Raw genomic sequence first — 20,299 nt, forward strand, 5'->3', positions numbered from 1 at the left:
GCTGTAGGCATGAGTAAAGTTTTTCTCCATTCAGTCTATGGACAAAAAAAATGGGGACACCCCTGTAACTCTGCCCTCTATTTGCAAAGTTTGGTGAGGATTCGTCCAGGGGGAGCGAAGTTATAAGCCTCCCAAAAAGTGCTCTTCCTATGGGTTTAGCAACTTAACCATAACTACACGGCCGCTACCGCGGGCCGTGTAATAAATATAATATATAACTAGCTTAACTGGCAGAGCAGAGTTACATTTATTCTCTTATTGATGAAATCTGTAATCTTTGTCAAGTAACTTCTTAGCATATTATTTGATGTTATGTTAATATGCATTTGTACTGCGCGAATCATTACACTAGTAGACTCAAAGCACCAAATCCATGTATTGTCCCTTCCCATGGTAACCAGACCTTAGTCTGATGGGAAGAATAGCATGATCAAGGGAGAAAGAGGGAATGTAAGCAGGGAAGGAGTTTGCAGAGGTGGGGAAGGAGTTAGGCAGGGGTAAATGCTTTCATTAGCATGGATGTGTCTTCATCATATAGATCTTCTAGAGAAAGACATCACAGAAGAGTACGTGTTGAGGTAATATACATACCAGGCATTTTTGGAGTATTCTAAGATAGAGATCTGGTAGTGTTGGGTATGTGAGGGGGCCACGAATGCTAGATATGTAGGGTTTAAATACCTGAAGAATCTTGTTATGGTAGTACAGGTTTATTCCTGAGTAATATTTCTGGGACTGCTATGCCAACTTCGGTGCCCAAAACTAAGACTAGGACGTATGAGATGTTAATGTTGGTAACAAAGGTCAAGGCAGTGAGATGGAGAGAATGAATAAATTGTGTTATGTTTGACCCTAGTTTGTATTCTGCATAGCGCTTCATGTCACAGTAAGGGGACCTCACAGCACTGAGGAATTGGGAGGAATCATTCAGGTAGGAATCCCACAATGTGAACACCAGTTAGCCGAGAGGCCAGCACTAAAAGTCCCCTCAGCACTGAATGCCTGCGGCAAAGAACAGCCATTTCTATAGTAGGGTAAGTGAGCGACTTTCAGTATAAAGGTTCCCTACTGGGGATACAGCCCATAGGTTGCTGCCTGATCTGTCATTGTGCAATGGCAGAACACCTTTGAGGTTTCCCGGGTTGTGGTGGAGACAGGGTCTCTCTTAGGATCTTGCTAGTCTTCTTTGGGACTCATTTGCATTTAAACAAACCCTTTCTAACCATTTTTGCTGAGCTGCCGTTTCCTAGTTCAGAGAACAGGTGGCAGTTGGGAGAAGCTCAGATAGCTTTGACAAAATGTTAGTTTTCTGGGCAACCTGCTCTTTCTACAGCACCGAACAGTCTCCAGGCCTAAAGTACCTGGATAGTCTTTGGGCACAGAATGGCTGTGGTGGTAGCTTTTGGGGGCTATGTGAAGGAGGAGCATGATGGGCTGAGTACCTAAAAACCAGCTTCCACTGGTCACAAAGGCTGCCTGGTGTCTTACCAAGAAATCACCTGCCCTGCTTTCATTTAGAACTCTCAACCCATTGAGCCTCCATTGATTCTCCAATGGGATTAAAGTCAGATGTTTTCAATGGTGTCCCTGCTAGCATCAATATGAGTCAGTTAGTTGATTAGGATGGTGAAAATGAGTTCAAGAAGAAGTAATGGTGTTGAGGAAGGAATCTGACACAAGGGTGGCATGTTGATTGCTATAGACCTTTATTTATAGTAAAAGAAACGCTCACTATCTCTATGAGGGGTTTCCTGCCTCAAACTAATACTAAAGGATCTGTCAGAATGTCAGTCAAATTCAAACTCTGCCGTCCAGTGTCACAACCCACTTCTATCCCTTACACTACAACTAAAGAATAATAGAATCCAACAGAAAGTTCCTTCTCCAGGAGAATGACTCCCTTCTCCTGGTATATGGGTGTTGTTTCCCAAATGTTCACTTTCAAAAGGATACCAGGGGAATGACTCCCTTCCCCTGGCTTGTAGTGCCAACAAATCTTATACAACCAACTTTCTAGACCAGGAGAATTACTCCTTTCTCCAGGTGCTTGAGAGTTCTTTTCCGTATGTTTCAAACGTGAACCTGGGAGGAATGACTCCCTCCCCCTGGCTTCTGGTACACAGATTGTAAACCGTCTACTTAAAAAAAGTCTTGGGGTTTATCTTGCTACTCTCTCAAGATATCAGCAACGTCCTAAATCCTTCTCTATGTTCCAGTGGATTTATCTCTGCCACTGCGACGAGGAAGATATCCTCAGATACTTGTTTTGCTGACGTTAGGGTTACTGTTGTGAGGATGATCATCTCTGATGCTTATTCCACTTATGCTGGGGTCCCATACCCTTTCTGGTGGTAAGTGGGCTTATCTCTGATGCTGCTACAAGGAAAATGTATTCCAACATTTAATTCACTTATGTTGGGGTCCCAGACCCTTCTCTGGTGGTCAGTGGGCTTATCTTTGCCACTGCCATGAGGAATATTAGGTTGGCTGCATGGTTGACTCTTCTTGGGCTTAACAGCCGCATATTTGCTGGTGAGCCAAGGGAATGTCACCTGAGCCTGTCTTGCTTGCACCCCTGTGTCCTCTCGGGGTCTCCCGTACCACCCGTTCCTTTCAATAGGGCTTTGGTACATCACTGCGGCTTCCTGGGACTGGGGTTAATCTCTCCAGCTCTTTGAGCTTCTGTCCTCTGCTCTTGCTGCAACGCAGCATCTTAGCATGCATCTCCGCTTGGCTCTGCTTCTCCTCGGCTTTGTGCCTGGGTCTGCTTCATCAGATCCCACAGAGGACTCCCTCAGCAGCTTGCCGGCATCCTTTGTTCTTCTCTTCCTCTGCTCTGCTGTCAGGATTTGAAACTCCCGCACAGGACAGTGTGGGGTGCATTACCTGCCCAGCAGAACTCCCCTAACCACATATCAGCACTCACCAGCAGAATGGCTGCGCTGGCCCTGTTGAGCGCCATCACCTTGCATTAAAACTGCATTTTGCAGTCACCAATATAATGGCTGCGCTGTCTTACCAGCCACACATGGGACAAGATGAAACACAGAACACCCCAATAATTGCTGCCAGTAATTTCTTCATTTGAGAAAAGAAGTCAAAGGCAACTTTGCTATGCTGCCAGCTGAAAACATTTTCACTGAAAAAGAAAATATTCTGCCTTTTAAAATGACTGCGCCCTGATGCTCTTTTCCAGCTTTTCAACAGTACACAACTTGGTTCCAGTGAGACCCAGCTATGTACATCCATATTCAGGTTGTGCTCCAGCAGATGGGGGCATTCCTCATTGAATGACAGGTTGTGTCAGGCAAGATCTGTGATATAGCAAAGAACCTCACTTCAGTCACACGGAAAACGCTTTACTTTTGAAACAAAATATTTCAGATAAACTCTTTACAAAAAGACCCCTCTCTCTCCTAGATCATGTCAGTTTCAAAGGACCGTTTATTTGAACAGATGCCTGTGCATAACAAACATGACTGGAAAGGTTCAGAAAATGGATGGGAGGAAGGCCGCATTGTAAAGTGACAGCCAAGGAAAATTAACCACGTGTAAAATGGTGATTTTTACAAACAAGGAAATGTCTGTTTAAAAGTAAATTGTTGAATTAAGCCCCTGTCCTTGCATGCAAAAGTGATGGGGGTTTGTTTTAAAACATATATATAGGATATTTAATTCCAACAGACTTGATTTCTGGTTCAGGAATATATACATAAATAAATACATTTGCTGTGAGGCCAGCAAGAAACAGGTTTGACATGCCCTGGTTTCAAAGGGCCCTGCCTTTCATGGGACAGGAATCTCCCCCACTAACTATGAATGGACCAAGGCGGGAATGCAACACCCTTGTCAGACGAAGTGGCACTGCTCCAGCCGAGGACAATGGATTTCTGGGACACATAGGTGTAAATTTCTGGTAGCACCTCCCCTCAACTCAAACTAAAGAACTTCAAAGCCAACTCCATGGCAACACTGGTCTCAGGTTGGCTAGAGCCTGACATTTATGTTTGTTTATTTATTTGTAACGCGCACCGTCCAGCCCAGGGGCATCAGGGCGCAACTTGAAGCAAGGTATACATACATATCTTATATACATACAAAGTTATATACATGAATAGTAATCCGGCATAGATATATACATAAATTACGATAGCAGTTAGCAAAGGTGAGGCATGGCGACCTAAAAATGTAGTGCAAGCCTAGATCGCATAGGATAGTGGAAAGGAGAGTAGTAGACATAGTAACACAGGAGATAGGCAGGTCAATATGCCATGTTTAAAGAGATTAACAAAGTAGTCGGCGGCAACCAGCTGACAGGCTGTAGCGTGTAACACAAGTGAAGGAATGCCTCAATTCTGATTGAAAAGCCAAGTTGAAGGTGTTAAATGAGTCTTCAGATCTGATGGTGACAGGGAGAGAGTTCCACAGCTTGGAGGCGAGGACAGGGAAACTCGCGCCACTCGCTTTTTGGAGTTTTAACCTTGGAATCGTTAGGCTGTGGGTCCGTGCCGTTCTTTGTGGTCGGCTGGAGGAATGGAGGGAGAGCCTGTTGCAGAGGTAGTGAGGGGCCTTGTTGGCAAGGCATTTGTGCGTGAGGGCAAGAGATTTCAGTGCAATTCTCTGCTTGACCAGAAGCCAATGCAGGTTGGTTCTGGAATCGGAGATGTGGTGGTTTCTGGGAATGTTTGGAGCTGCCCTAATGGCATTGTTCTGGGTGATTTGTAGTTTGTTCAGATTCCCTTGGCTAGTCCCTAAGTAGTGGGCACTACAATAGTCAATTTTAGACATAATAAGCGCTCTGGCTAGGGTGACGCTGTTCAAGGTAGTCAGAAACAGTCTACAAGCTGCAATAAGTTTGTCGAGACAAGGATAGAGTGGCGTCAAGGTAAAAGCCTAATGTTTTTGTGTGTTTGGAGACTTTGATGGTATTACCATTTATAGTAAATGAGTGGTAGGAAGGATCTAGTTTGCTAAGACGCTGTGAGGAACCCAAGATGAGGAGCTCAGTCTTGTCGTCGTGGAGGCATAGTTCGTGTTGGGCCATCCAAGCCTGGATGACCAGGTGAACGTTGTTCAAGGCCTTGGTGTCAGCTAAATAGTCACCAGTGATGGGAATGAGTATCTGGGTGTCGTCAGCATAGTTGGTATACAAGACACCCAGATGATCAAGTACATCAAAGAGCGGTTTAGTGAAAATATTATAGAGAGTGGGTGACACGCAAGAACCTTGGGGAACGCCGCAATGAACTGGGGTGGGGTCAGAGGCTGCAGAGTGTGAGAAGACCCTCATGGGCCTGTTACTCAGAAAGGATTTGATCCATGCTGTAGCTGAGTCTGAGAAGTGGGCAGCACATTGAAGGTGCCGGCATAAGATTTGGTGGTTGACCAAGTCAAAAGCCGCAGAGAGGTCTAGGAGAAGTAGCATTGCCAGTTTCCCGTTGTCTTTTAAGATCTCAATTTGGGTTTTTAGATCTATCAAAGCTGTTTCAGTCCCATGTCTGGGGCAGAATCCAGAGTGTCGTAGACCTAGGAGATTATTAGATTCCAAGTAGTCTTGCATCTGTAGATATGCCGCACGGTCTAGGATGTTGATTGAGCTAGAACGGGACGGTGGTTATGGGTCTGAAGTTAGTGGGAATGCTTGTGTCTAAAGAAGGTTTTTTAAGCAATGGGATCACCCAAGCGTCCTTGAGGTTGTCGGGAACAGTGCCTGTTTTAAAAGAGGAGTTAATGAAGGCAGTGATGAATGGGACCATGTCATGGGCAGATTCCTTAATGATGGGAGCAGGGCATGGATCGCCTTGGCAGTTTGAAGGTTTGATTCTCTTGATGATGTCTTCTACCTCAATAATAGTGAGTGGGGAAAAGGCAAAAGGTTTAATATTGGGAGAATCTGAAGGAGCAACCCTTACAGTGGAGAGTGGACGGTTGTCCAGCTTCAGGCTGACTTGTTTGTCTTTGATTTTAGATTGTAGAGTAGAGATTTTATTCAGTAGAGCGGACTGGATGTTAGCACACCATTTACTGTCTTTAATGCAAGTGTCAGGGGGGGTGGCTGGGGATTCGAGTTCTTTTAAGACCCTAAAGAGTTCTTTTGTGTTCAAGTCTGCTTGCAAGATGCGGTTGTTAAGGGACTCCTTTTTAGCAGTGATAATGGCATCTTTGTAGGAGAGGGATGCAAGGATAAAACCGTCTTTATGTTGATCAGAGGGGTAGCTTTTCCAGCGATTTTCGGCACAACGTTTAGCTTTGCGGAGCACACTTAGCTGAGGTGTAAACCAAGAGTTGAGATGTGCACGAGGTTTGGACTTCCTGAGTTTGATAGGGGCGATGGAGTTTATAGCAGTGAGCATACTAAGATTGTATGTGTCTGCTAAGGATGTAGGGTCGGTGCAGGTGAGTGTAGCAGCATTGAGAAATGGGAGAAGTAGTGGGAGAAGTTTCTCCTTTGTTATGTCCCTTTTATTTCTAGTGGGGAGGACTGGAGCTATCAAGTTCGGGACACGCAGGGCTGCTTCCATATTGAAGGTAATAATATGGTGGTCAGACCATAATCAGGGGGTATTGGAGAGGACCTTGATATTACAGTTGGAACCTGCTAGCCAGTCAAGGGTCCTGCCTTTAGTATGGGTAGGTTCTTGAATGTGCATGGTGAAGCCGAAGTCAGTTAGAACGTTCTCCAAGGCAGATGCAGTGGAGTCTTTAGGGTCGCCAAGTCCCAGATTAAGGTCACCTAGGATGATAATTTGCGAATTGGTTTTAGTTTTGTCGAGGAGAAGGGTGGAAATTTCATCAACAAAGGAGTGTGCAGGACCCGGGGGTCTGTAGATAAGGTGGAGTGTGGCGAATTGGTTAGGCGTTAGTGGTAATTTTACTGAGAGTAGTTCAGCTGACTTGAGTTTGGAATTGGACGCCACTCTTAGACCAAGAGAGTTTTTATGAATGAAGGTCACTCCACCGCCTCTAGATTGGGTAGTGATACAATCACATCGCGTGATGCCATAGTCTGGCGGTAAGGCCAGGGATAGTGAGGGTCCGGATGCGGCATGTAGCCAGGTTTCAGAGATGGCAATAAAGTCAAGGGTTGTGATGATGTCTGCGATGTCTAGTGCGTGAGCTGGAAGCGATCTGGCGTTAATAAGGGCGCCCTTGATCTGTGGCGGTTTGGCTACACTGGTAGTGGATTTCAGCATAGAGGTAGGTGAGGGTGAGCGCGGTGGAGTGTGTAAAGTGTGCTTGGGGTTATTGCTGCGGGTGTGTAAAAGGCATAATCTTGAGCGTAGTCTCTTGTTTCTGAGCGAGGGGGAGCAAGGTTGGTTAGGGGTAGGTTTCCTTGCAAAGTGATTCAGCCATAGGGCAGGGTCATTAAGGTATTGGTTGGAATAATTACTACTGTCGTAATGTTCTGTAGTAGTGGTATTTGGCTGTGGGTTGGGAAGAATGCCCTTATTTGGAAGACAAAGCCGGCCCATCTGGGGCAAAAGACTGTTCTTATTTAAAGACTTTTATTTCTACAACCGGACGATGCAGTAATGCGAAAGTTTAACAGTTTAATTGTAATTTTAGTGGCATTAAAATAACACATTGTAGCTTTCCCTAGCATGTAGGGGACACAAATGGCAGGAACATGTAATTCATGGGAAAAGTATACATGGTACCACTTTGAAATTTAATGGAAACATGCTCTATGATAATATGTACACATGTATAAAATTGTAGAAGTTTAGGTGAAGCGGTTCCCACTAGAAATTGTGAAAGATCATTAGAACGACTAAATAACATCGTTGAAATTTGGGAGTTTGAATGACAGGTTCAGTGTAAAATATGGAATCTGCCTACGTGATTTTCAAAAGCACCACAACTGCAAACATGTGCATTTTATGTCATAACCTATTTTGGCAAATGTAACTGTGGTGTGGCTGTGTACATTGTAAAGCACTCATCATAAAACTGATGTCATGTCCCTGAAGTCCAACTGGCTGACAGGAAGGCGGTGACTGCCACACATGACCAATCCAGTTGTTAGAGGCATGCCAAGCCAAAGGTCTACCCCCATAGTAAATCCTGTGATGTCATCTGCCTTATAAAAGGTGGAGGCTCAGAGAGACAATAGGCAGACTCTTCTGATTTCCAGCCTCAGCATATCCAGAGATCCAGATATTCCACATTCACCCTGTGAGATTCCAGATTCCAGTGGCAGGCCAGGGGTAGCTGATAGCAGATCCAAGCAGACCCGCTGGCCCAGGCTGAACCACTGATCCAGAATTAAAACCCTACAAAATCCCAATAATTCAAGGAGAGCACAGCCGATGCATCTCATTATCCAGTGACCAGACTAGGCCCAGCTGTCCCCCTCAAGGAGAGCCCACCGCTGTGCTGTGACCAGATGTTGCCTCTCGGCCAGAAACCCAGTTCGCTGTCCCAACTACCCCATTCAAGTGCTTGTTGTGAGTATTTCCCTTCCCCAGTAACCAAAAACAGCATCCTTGCTTTGTTACCTTGTATTATGTCCAATCCCATAGAAATCCTATAAACTGCCCTAGCAAAATCCTTAAAATTGTCAGAATCTTCAGTGAACCCTGTCCTTATGAAAATCTGAGTTAATTTCCCTGTGCTAGCGCCATTCATTCCAACTCATTTTAGTCCTTGTGTAAGTCTTTAATACTATTTTGAATAATTTAATTAATTCCCATATAGAGCTAAACGCGGCATGGATAGGTCATCATTGCAAGTAACCTCCTCACATACTGTGTCTTTCTTTAACAATCTAGTCACTGAAATATAGTTTCAGTAAACCTTGTCATTTCCTTTCCAAACCGATTTTCCCTGTCCACTGCTTTTACTTTTAAAACCGAATTTCCTTCCCCATTGAGAATCTCATCCTGTCATGCTTTAGAGTTCCCCTTTCACTTTCATATTGATCAAGAGGCTGATTCTGTCTCGCTCGGTCCACCTGCTGCACCCAATCTTATTTAATGACGTCCTCTTCCCAGATGTTAAACCTCCTACACCAAAGTATCTCTTTTTTCAAAAATAATCAAAAGTATGATCAAAGTATCCCTCAGCATAAAAACCGCATTCAGATTTTGTCTGTTTTACCCGTTTTTAAAGCTGTTTTGACATTTAAAACCGTGAAATTTAGCAAATGTAATTTCTTCACGTCTGATGTGCTGCACTGTGTGTTCCTTCCAAAGTTGATTTTCTGAATCGTATGCCTGTTGCTTGTACATTGCCTTGTAGTGTACAAGTGCTCTGACTTTTTGGATACAGCCATATTAATTTCTACCTTATTTATTCAACTGCACATGTAAAATAAATATTTACTAATTCCGAGTGCTATTTTGTGCAATTGCAAAGGTCTTTAAATCCTTTTGCCTCCCATTTTGTGGGGGGAGGTCGGATTTTAATTCTGTTTGCTGCCTAGTATACCTGCCTCCTTGCTACTCCTTTCTATCCACCAATTCAGTTAATCAGGGTTTGAAGGAGCATTGGAGGGGGAAATCTTAACTGAAGTGCTATCTACCCGAAAAAGTAAAATTGCTCCCATTCATTTGTGTTTTGTGTATGTTATGGTGGAAGGTCAAACTAAGTGTATTCTATCATTTTACAGTGCAACTGTCACCCCACTGGTGATTGCTGCCCAATATTAAATTTGGTTGATTCTGATGGAAATGTTAAAATAAATAAATAAATACTGTATTACCACCCACTGGCCTGGTTCATGGTCCATTGTGGCCCAGGGTATTTGTAAAGGGGGGTGTGAGACGGTTTGGGTGCCATCTCAATCTGAATTCTAAGAAAATAAAGTAAAAGTGTTTTAATTGAGCGCTGCAGCCTAGGCCAGTATCAAGAGTCCTGGTCTGGTGTGTGACGCCCCATTTTAATCCTTAACAACAGTCTCCACACCTGTTGCCTCCCCGGCTGGGCTTGACAACTTCTTTAGTCCATTGTCTCTTCTTATACGTGGTTGCCAGTCCCTTCCTGGTGGATTGTCAAAGTCCTTTGTTTCTTTTGACACCTTGACCTTTATGCCTCCTCTGGGCCGCCTCGCACCAGTACTAGCACAGTCATTAATCTTCATGTTTTCTGTGCTCTTCTTTGTTCTATTACTTTCTGTTTTGTCTGCATCCCATGTACTATATAGAATATACTATGGATACCTCCCTCTTATTTGATGTCAGGGGCCTGTTTCATAGGGGGAAGAGTCAAATAATCTCTAGCAACACTAGTAAACAGACAACCCCTCCCTTACCCACATGGACCAATTACTTTAATACGATGCTATGTGCCATGGTGCAAAAAACAAGAAAAGATCGATAGTTTGATGACACATGCCCTCAACCAAGGCTAGATAGATGCTGATGAAAAAATGTTTTTAACAAAACATCGTTCAATACCAGCTTTTTATTACCTGCCTAAGGTGCATACAAATGACACCACACCTCCCGAGAGACCCTTAGTGTCCGCGATTGGTTCTTTATTAGAGCTGTTATCAATTTACGCAGATTTCTTTCTGAGACCTTTTGTTCGGACCATGCTGTCTTTTGTGCAAGCAAAAACAAAGAGGTGATGGCTGGAAGGTTTAGAATGAATCTTAACCTCTGGCATTGCCCTGGGCAACCCTCCAGACCATCGGTCTTTGCCTGCCAAGCCATTACAGAAGGGAAAAGACCATATGCAAATGCCATTAGAAGTTTCATGACCCTCTACCACAAAAATGGCAAGTACGGAGTCTGGGAGCATCTGGAGTTGTATGACCAGATGATGACGTCATTTGGCATTAAAAATTATCAGAATTCTATGGAGTTTGCCAAATGGACATTCTCCCCAGAATACTCCAGCTTCTTTGCTGGGCTGGAGGATCAGAACCATAAGGCAGCCGTCTTGAAGCACTTCTACATGTACAGAAACCAGCAGGAGGCTCACAAGGCGGCCTACAACCTACAGTGCGGAGAGGATCAGGCCCCGAGAGAATTTGTCCAGGAATTGAAGCAGACATTTGCACAAAACACTAGGCGGGTGCGCACGAACAGTAGGGAATTCATTAACACCTATTTCTATGCACTCCCCAAATACATTATGACACAGTTGGTTAGGGACTTCCATGATGAAAGGGCTCTGGACTCGGTAATAGAACAAGCTACCCGGATATCTGAGGTCCAAAAACCAGTAGAATATAAGAATTCCCCCCAAAACCCCAAACCAAGTGTTACGCTCACCTGGTCTCTACTGGGACGTTGGGGCACAGTTTCAGCCCTCCCTGGAATGTGATCACCCCAGTCCGGCTTCTCCCTCCGGGGAGTATTCTGTGGGCTGCAGTAAGTGGAAGCACTGCTCCTGCGGAAATATGAGAGGATCTGAGTTTGCCAAGCTGTGACTGCTTCCCCTCTCGAACCCTTCTTCCCAAAGCATGGTTTCTGTGAGCATGCGCTGACCCATAGATGCTCACCTGATAAATATTGATGACAAGCTCTCCTTCCAATCTTTCGAGGGGACTGCAGATCTGCAGATCAAAATTGGGTGACACAAGGTGAGACACCCGGTTATATTCGTAACTCCAGAGGGGACCCCCTGTCTCTTAGGGAATTACCTCCTTTGGAGGTTGTCTCCACTAATAGACTGTGTGAACAAGGTCCTCTTGATGCATGCTAACCGGCCAATAAAATTAAAACAGAGCACCAACTGCCAGGGCAATCTGACTAAATTTAGTTCCATTTCAGGAACAATCAATTCCCCGACATTACTGTATTTGCTGTAGGACAACAAATTGATGATGGGAACCCTTCTCCATTCCTGAAAATCAACCTTCCTTCCAGTTTCAAGTGGCATTCCACACTGGAAGGAAATACCCTGAAATTTTATACTGATTCACAATTTGAAAACCCAAATTCTATGATAAAAAATGAGGGAACGCCAGCTAAAAGCTTGGCTGAAATTCAGAAAAGGGGTGAACAGCTGTTCCTCCCAGATCAGGTAAATGAGGGGGGGAGCATTTCCTTGCCAGAGTATGCCGAAATAATGTAAGCAGCTTCATCAGTGAAGCATTATTCAGGAAACTCCCAAAAGATCAGACCATTCCCACATTTAAGTTGATTGATAAATGGGAAATGGGCCTGGAAACTCCCAAGTCTAAACATCTCCTGCTAAGCAGGTGCATGTTCAAAATTTCCATTGGAAAGAGAAGCATGGAGCATAATTGTGGGGTTGTGCGAGATGTCCCTTCTGCCTTCTACTTAGGCAGTGACATTCTCAATCGATTCACAATTAATTTGGACTCAACTTATTCCCAAGTCTGGTCCCGCCAGAGGGGTAAACTCCTGGACCTTGACAATCCTAAAAAAATCTTAGTTCGCTCAATTGCTACCAGATGCAGTTGAAATTCAAACTGGAGAAGAGGTCACCATCCCAGGACTGGCCGACCATTCACCATCCCCATGAAGATTAAGAGAGCAGGACTTGTGGCTGATTGAAGAGCCCCGTGAGGGTAAAGCCCAGGAATCCCCCAAAGGATACAGGTAAGGAACCAGAACCCGGATGGAAGAAATCATATTCATATAGATAACAGGGAGTAATTGACTTAGTGTTATTGTGAACATGAAAAAGAATGGCATGAAAATTGCAAGTTACTGTCGTTGTTCCATTGTTGTAAATCGTCTGGGAAAAATGTCAGTAAAAAGTACTAAAACTTGTTTTTTTTCTATCTTCTATTAGAGAATTAACATCCTTACATTCCAGCCTAGAGAGGAATGCCTCTGGGACCTGGAAGGGAAGAAAGGAAAGAGGGTGCCGCACTATACTCTCCAACCCAAAGAAGGAGGGGGATCCTGGAGTGCCACTCCCTGATGAAGGAGAATTCCGCTGAAGGAAACCCCACTCTGCCCTACTCTTCCCCAACAAAAATTCATGGAAGAGTAAGGGGGGGATCTGTGGGGTGCATTTACGGCCCTGAAACAGAAATCCGTGTCACCTGAAAAACTACATTAAAGAGTGCTACCATAAAAACAGCTGTGCGTTGCTTTCCCTGGCACATGTGTGGCAAGCATTTGAACACTGCAACCCAAAGAATGGCTCTGTGTTTACTTCTATTCCACGTTGAATGGCCAAAAGTTAAACATTTCACCAAAAACGACTCTGAGTTCACTTCTCTTTCATCAGAATAACAAGAAGTTATGCACTGCATGGAAGAATGGCCCTGTGTTTGCTTTTTTCCATCTGAATGCCAAAATGTTATGCACTACATCAAACAGGCAGCATTGTCTTACTGTTAATTCACATGAGTGGCAAGGATTTCAACATTGCAACCCGACACAGCTTTTGTTTTCCCTTTCATGTGAACAGCAGCGCTCTAAACGTTGCAAATGAAAAACGGCTTGGCTTTTAATTTTTATCCCGTCTGAAAGCAAAGAGCTCTGTGCAGGGGGCCTACCCCTCCATGTCAATGTACCAACAGTAAAAGCAAACACACTCAAAAGGACAAATCAAATAATCCCTTGACCTACAGAACCACATTTCAAACATTAGATGAAAAATACGGCTTGCGCATGTGTGAAAGAAAATAAGAAAAATTACGTTTAAAAGCCACTGTGGAAGGATAGCTTTGATCGCACAGAAATGTCAGTGTAATATGTTGTGGGTGGGGGGTTTGCTAAGCAATGTAAATTATGTTTGTCCTCACAAGACTTCAATGACCTTGGAGGACGCTCAGAATACCAGTAAAACCAGTTTCTTTGGCTCAGACAGGACACCTCGCAATTGAAAGCCTTGCCTCCCACTGGAAGTCGCACCTATAAGTGAACCATTCCGCAATGACATGTGATGTGGCTGAGGGCATTAGAATTCTCTGGTCTGCCAGACTGGAAGGCAGTACTAGCAGGGAGCACAAAGAAAGCAAGTGTGGCTAGAGCTTGACCAAGAAGTTTGAGTTCCTTCTGCACCCACTACCAAGGACAAACTGTCACATTCAGGTCTAACTGGCGGTGGTTGCCGCGGATACGACTGAGCTGCCATTAGAATGTTCCACCACGTTCCCCTACGAACGGCTGCAATGCTCTAGTGTTTTTCCATCATGGCCGCCGCTGGTACTACTTATTTTCTGTCAGCCCAGCGGTCGGCGCGTTGCAACCGTCCGGATCGGCTTCATTGCTCTTTTCGGTTCCGAGGCCAAGTATTCATTCTGTACCTTCTCCTTCACAGCAAAGCGCTTTTTCTCGCTCCCTCCATTGCTCTTGCTTTCCGCCTTGTTCTTGTTGTCTTTTCCTTCGGTACACCCACTCCTTGTGCCTGTACCCTCTTGTACTATTTCTCCCTCTACTCACCTGTTATTTGGAGCTCCTCTCACTCCCTGTGGTTACGCATTACTTCATCTCTCTCCTCCTTCTGCTGTTAGGCTTCCGCTGCTCGCTCCAGCTTTTTGTTACTTTGTACTTCAGAGCAGTCTCCACCGCTTCGATTGTTGTCTTCCTCTTTACTCCTATTGTTTAGGAAGGTTTCATCAATTGCCCTTCATTCTTGTACCAATTTACCATTGGAGCAGTATCTTCCTCACCCATAGGAAGGAGGCCAGCTGTGCTCACTACACCAAGGGTTTTCTTTCCGCCTTTTGACTTTCTCCCCCAGATTGTCTGGGCCCGGGGCTGGAGTCGTGGTGTGGTTTGGTCTTAAATCCACCACGGCTTCTACCCGTGTAAAGTCACCCACACCAAAGAAGGAAAGGAATTATCTGGCCCACCGGCACGGCATCAGCGAGACTACCACCTCGGATTCAACAGGTGAGGAGAGTGGTTCTGGAGCGGGGAGGAGGAAACCCCACATCTTGAGAAGGAAGGTCCTTCGGGGGAGACATAGGACACAAACTGAAAAACTTCAAAGGGTATAATAAAAGTCTTTTGTTGCAAGCTGAGCCAGGGGGAGACAGTTGGCTGTGCGGGATGAAGCACATCCCTCCCATATGTGACAGATCCCCCAAATTGACATTAAAGTATTGATTAATTTTAGGCATTTTTCCCAGCACTCACAATAAGAAATAATATAGTTTTATGCCACTTTTCCATGCAATTGCCAGGCGGTTGTTTAGAGACTAAGTGCATGTTCCTGGGACTCTGTGGACTGAAATGGCCAGTAAAGACTAGTTTCTGGCTGATTTAAAAATGAGACAAGCTCAGATTTGGTGGAAAGATGGAAAATGAGATTATGAACATGTTCAATCATTTCCAGGGTTATAACTGTTATGCATTTCATGAAAAGGACAAAAAGGCGCCAAAGGACCATACTACCTCGCATGGAGTTGGTGATTGGCTTGCCTAATTCCCTATGACCCACTGAAACTGCATATCTATTTCTTATGGCGATGGCTAGTGAAATTATGATACATAACTTAGTTTTGCTAAAAAGTGGACCTGGTAACAAATAACTATAATACATGACAAATAGATGAATGGTGCTCCCTCCCCTTGAACCAATGATGCCAGGGGGCAGGGAGAGGAATGGTGAACTGTCCTATCCCAGGGTAGGAGTAATTCCAGAGTACTCCCCCAAGATTGTAAAGTGAATGATGCATTTTGGGCTATATAAGGGGGGGTACGTACTAGGCACCGGACACAAGAATTCGGGGAGACAGGAAAAAAAGGATGCAAGGAAAGCTGAATCTTACCATCCAGGAAAGTGCAGAGACCACACCCCTTGCCCTAGCTGTCCAGAGGGTCCTGAGATCCAGCTGACTTTCCAGAATCCCAAACCAAGGCTTACTTTGTAAGTAGCAAATAACCTCAGCCCTAAATTACATAAACCTCTCCTTTTTGTAGCATTGCACCCATTGAAATCCCATTGAAAGTCCCAAATTGCCATTATAATTCATTCACCTTCACATAGCAGAATCTGTATTAGCCTGTGTATGTCAGCGTATTCCCTGTGATAAATCCCTCAGTTGTCTGTAAAACTCCTTAGCATTATTTTGAAGTAAATCAATTAATTCCCCATTGAAATTCACGGTGCGAGTTGGTTAAAATTCAAAAGTAACCCCCTTGTGCCTAGTGTCTTTCTTTAATAACTATAGTCATTAAAGTATAGCCTCAACAGAATTAGTCTCTGTGTAACTGAAAACCGAATTTGCCCCTGTATTGTGTGCAATACCCAACAAACTCCTAAATTGCATCTGTCCTATTAAATAACCCAATCCGTTGTCCCATTGAGAGTAACCCCGCTTGTCTAGAATCATATCTGGTATATACCTCTGTCCTTGTCCTTGAAAACCGATTTCCGATTTTGGAAGCTAAACCCTTACTTTAGCTGCCTGTCATTGCAAATCCCATGTAAAACCAATTTCCATTTGCCGTTTGTATTTTTCTTTTGCATTTACTTTCTCTCCAACCATCAATTTTCCTACCTTGCTTCCACATTGCCCTGGTGTGCTGAATAGTAGTCTCTAAGCTTCCCTATCTCCTCAAGTGTAGCAACACGAATTTCCTTTCATTCTGTCCCATAGCCGCGCAAGAAATAATCCAAATTCGATTATCCCAAAAAACGGGTTTTCACTTTCTTTTCTGGCTTCCCATCTTGGGGTGGTGGGCTTTATTCCAAATCCGACTTTCTCTTTCGATCCTTTCTCCTTGCCACTGCCTTCCATTCAATTAAGTTAGCTGATGTTTGGGGGTGAGTGTTACAGGGGGGAGTGCGTAACCTGGGTGCTATCACTTGCTTTAAAACTGTTTTTTCTGTTTTCCCATCAAAGATCTGTGTAAACAGTGTTAGGATTTCTGAACCAATTGTTCTGTAGGAATCACTGTATTTGTGTTTTACCACAACATTGGTGGCTGTTGTAAAATTGTTTGATTTTTCTTTTTTCATTAAACCATAAATAAATAAATATCTTATTGATACACACCGACCTGGTTCCTAGTCCATTGTGACACGAGGTGTTTGTGAAGGTTGGGTGCGAGATGAGTTGGAGGCCTACTCCAATAAAAGAACCCGTGGTTTATTAAAGATAAAAAGCGTTTTTATTGTGTGCCACATTCATTGCCAGGGGAAGGAGTCCCTGGCTGGAGTGTGCCATGCAATAAAACTGTGACAAAATCAAGATTCTCCTTTTTTAGTCCTTTTCCTTTATTTCAAACTAATGCCAAAATATGTGTTTAGAAACCGCAGGGTCATATCATTCCATCAAATACAAGCACATATACAGGCACACCATGCTGAACAGAATAGATGGGAAATGATGGGGCAAATGATTATTAGATATTTGGCAGAAGGTAAAATGTCTCTTTTTTATATACCTGTTATCACTCATGAACTGTTCCTAAGGCGTGCTTGCACATGGTGAAATAGCAACACTGGGAATTGAATACAAAGATATGCTGAGGCCCAACTATGCTGAGGCCAGTACATGGTCTGCTCCATCTCGTGCTAAACATAAACTGCCTGATTCATGGAATTATTTGCGTGAAAAACGCAGATTTGCACACCTTTCTGCCCGAAAATCCCCATACTTCAAAGAGGGATTTTCGGGCAGAAAGGCGCGCAAATCTGCGTTTTTCCCGCAAATAATTCCATGAATCAGGCTGAAAGGATCTTTTTTGGTTCCACTGGGTGCAATGGGTGTAACTTCAGTACCTGGGTTGAGGTTTATTCAGATCGATTAAAGGTTGAACTTTCCAGAGCAATGGAATAGTCCATCGTCTGTTGGAAAACATGTCACAAAGATCAAAATGGCACTTTGGGACTAGGTCCTCCAGGACAGTGAACAAATGCAGGGGCAGTAGCTTAGCTCTGGGTTATTTTATCTCCAAGACGTGGGCAGCTTTCAGGATTATTTATTTGGAATTAAGGGGTTTTATCTAAAACGCCTTCATATTAAATGTTGCCTGTCTGTGCAATTTAGACAGGGTGCTCAGCTCGTACACTGGAGAGGAGACCCTATGCTGTGTGTCTTCCACTGTGTGCAAAAAGTAGAAAGACGTGGCTGGGGGTTCCCTAAGCCTCTTTAGATCCTTGTCGGAAGTGCTTTTCTCTCCAAATCAACAACACATAAAAATACAGTGTTTGCAGTGAATTTCAAGAGATGAAATAATACCCTGATTTTTAAGTAAGAGTAATAATTAACGTACAGGAAACCATTACAACACATGCATTGTAAGCATTTTTGTTTATCACATGTGTTTTGATGAACATTTTTTGCATTTTTCTTGAGGACACCTAATTGGAGTAGGTGAATATTAAGGAAGAGGAAGAGGTGAATAATAGACGCCCATCGTTGCAATGATTTGTCATTTGCCATTAATCGCATAAACTGACTGAGTATGAATCAGAGGCGACACTAGGTGGGACAAGTGGTCAGATATGTTGGGCACGGTAAATGGTTTGCTATGGCAAATGCACAAAAAGAATATGGTTTGAATGCAAATTAATTTAGGACAGCAATTTAATTAGCATTCCTCTTTTGGTTCAGGGTTTGCATAATCTTACCTGACCCCCGAAGAAGAACAGGGAGGTGTGAATTTGACGAAGAATTAACATGCACATTGCACGTCAGTGGTTTGGTAGTTCACGATTCCATGTTTTGCAGCACTTCCCGAACGTTGAAACATGTGTAGGTCTGTGGGCGCAAGAGCATCACTGTGGCCATGAGGACATTTCCACCCACCTTGTATTAAGAAACCCTGCGAGCATTGATTGCTTCGAGATTGGAATTGGTAGTTATCGTAGTCAAATACATCTGTTTTGCACCATTGTAAAGACGTCGGCTATCGAGTTACAGTGTAAATGTGTGCAGATCTACTGAGGGCATCATGCATTAGTCATTGATGGGCAGTTAATCCACTTTATTTCTTATTGGTGTTGGCAGGGTCAACAATTTCAAATAATTCATGGACCTTGAGGAAAAGATATTTAGCCCTGGGAGAGTCATTTTACATTGTAGTCTCACCAAGAACCTTGCCTACCGTTCATTTTAGGAAAATATATATCACCTCTGTCTTAATATTCACCACATATGTGTGCAAACAAAGGGATTGCTATCCCCAAATGTGAAATCGTGTTTCTTTGTGAAGCAGCAGTAACCAAGCTTGCTATTGCATTTTCTATTTTTTAATTCTGTCATGCTTCATATGCATGCTTTTGTTTTGTTTCCACTGATTTATGGGCAAACTAAAATTGACTTGACTAGTTGTAGTCTGGGCACTTTGTTTTTGGGGAAGCAGAAGTGCGTGGGTCAAAAGCAGCAGCGAATATCACTTCCCCACTTTAAAACCCAAACCATGCTTAGCATCTGCCACCCAGGGACTCCATCAGGAGCAAAGCACCCTGGAAATTGTTACAAAAGAGGGAGGGATACTTCACATGGGCGATTCCCCCACTGGATCCTAGAGGGGGGTTAGAAGCCACCAATCCCCTGCATGCATGAATGTATAAATGGGGGTGCAGAGCCACACTCTGTTGGAAACTGTTGGAGTTTAAAAGATCGATTTTGAAAGACCGCTCTGTGACAACACAGAGCGGTCTTTCTAAATCGATTTGTGCACACCAGAAGAGTGGTCGCGAGCGAACAGGTAAGTGTTGAAGAGTGTGTGTGTGTGCGTTTTCTGGGTGGGAAGGGAGGCGTCAGCGGGTGAAGAAAGCGGGTTCGTGGGTGAACCTCTTTCCTCTTTGATACAGGAAATTCTAGGTGTCATGATGATGAGTGTCATGCCAACCACCCACACTTGCATGGGGATTTCCATAACAGTACTCACGTGTATGTGGCTGTGTACTCCCATTAATAACAGTCTGTCCTTGTTAGACCTCATGATTTCATAATGCCTTACCGGAGGAGCCCCACACAGTGATAGTGGACCGTTCGTCGCGATGCTGACACAGTTCTGCATGCGTGCCATGCATGATTGCACTCCGTGTACACTTGTGTTGGGATAAATAAATGGGGTCTGTTCATTTGGCATATCATATCACTTTGGGAATGATGCTCACACCTCATTTTCCTTCCCTCCACCTTGTCCTCTGGCATCACTGACTGACGATAATCCTCCATCTATGGGCCCTGCTGTGTATCTAGATGATGTAGTCCATTGTGACCCAAGTAAACTTTCTCCCATCCTCTGATAACAATGTCCTTCTTCCCTCTCCTATATCCCTTCCCTGTAACCTCCTTCGGATCCTGGAAGGCTCACAATTGGGGGGATCTGTGGAGCAACAACCATGTACTTCTGCAGTGCTTCACCTGCCCTGCTACCACTGCAGGCCATACCCTCCTGTGCATCTATTCAGGCGACCTGCAGCTCACTTTTCTTGCTTGCAATATACTCAATGCGAC

General features: G+C 44.1%; 1 long non-coding RNA gene across 1 annotated transcript in view; it reads left to right on the plus strand.

The window, feature by feature from the left end:
• LOC138481439 (uncharacterized) overlaps window positions 1-16,879 on the plus strand; it is a 31,677-nt gene extending 14,798 nt beyond the window's left edge. The window contains exon 2 of the long non-coding RNA XR_011274246.1: window positions 12,712-16,879. This is a non-coding gene — a long non-coding RNA (uncharacterized lncRNA). The remainder of the gene's footprint in view (window positions 1-12,711) is intronic.
• The last annotated feature ends 3,420 nt before the right edge of the window (window positions 16,880-20,299 follow it).

This window comes from Ambystoma mexicanum, chromosome 5p, assembly GCF_040938575.1.
Source record: "Ambystoma mexicanum isolate Mex_15411 chromosome 5p, UKY_AmexF1_1, whole genome shotgun sequence".
Classification (NCBI taxonomy): Eukaryota; Metazoa; Chordata; class Amphibia; order Caudata; family Ambystomatidae; genus Ambystoma; species Ambystoma mexicanum.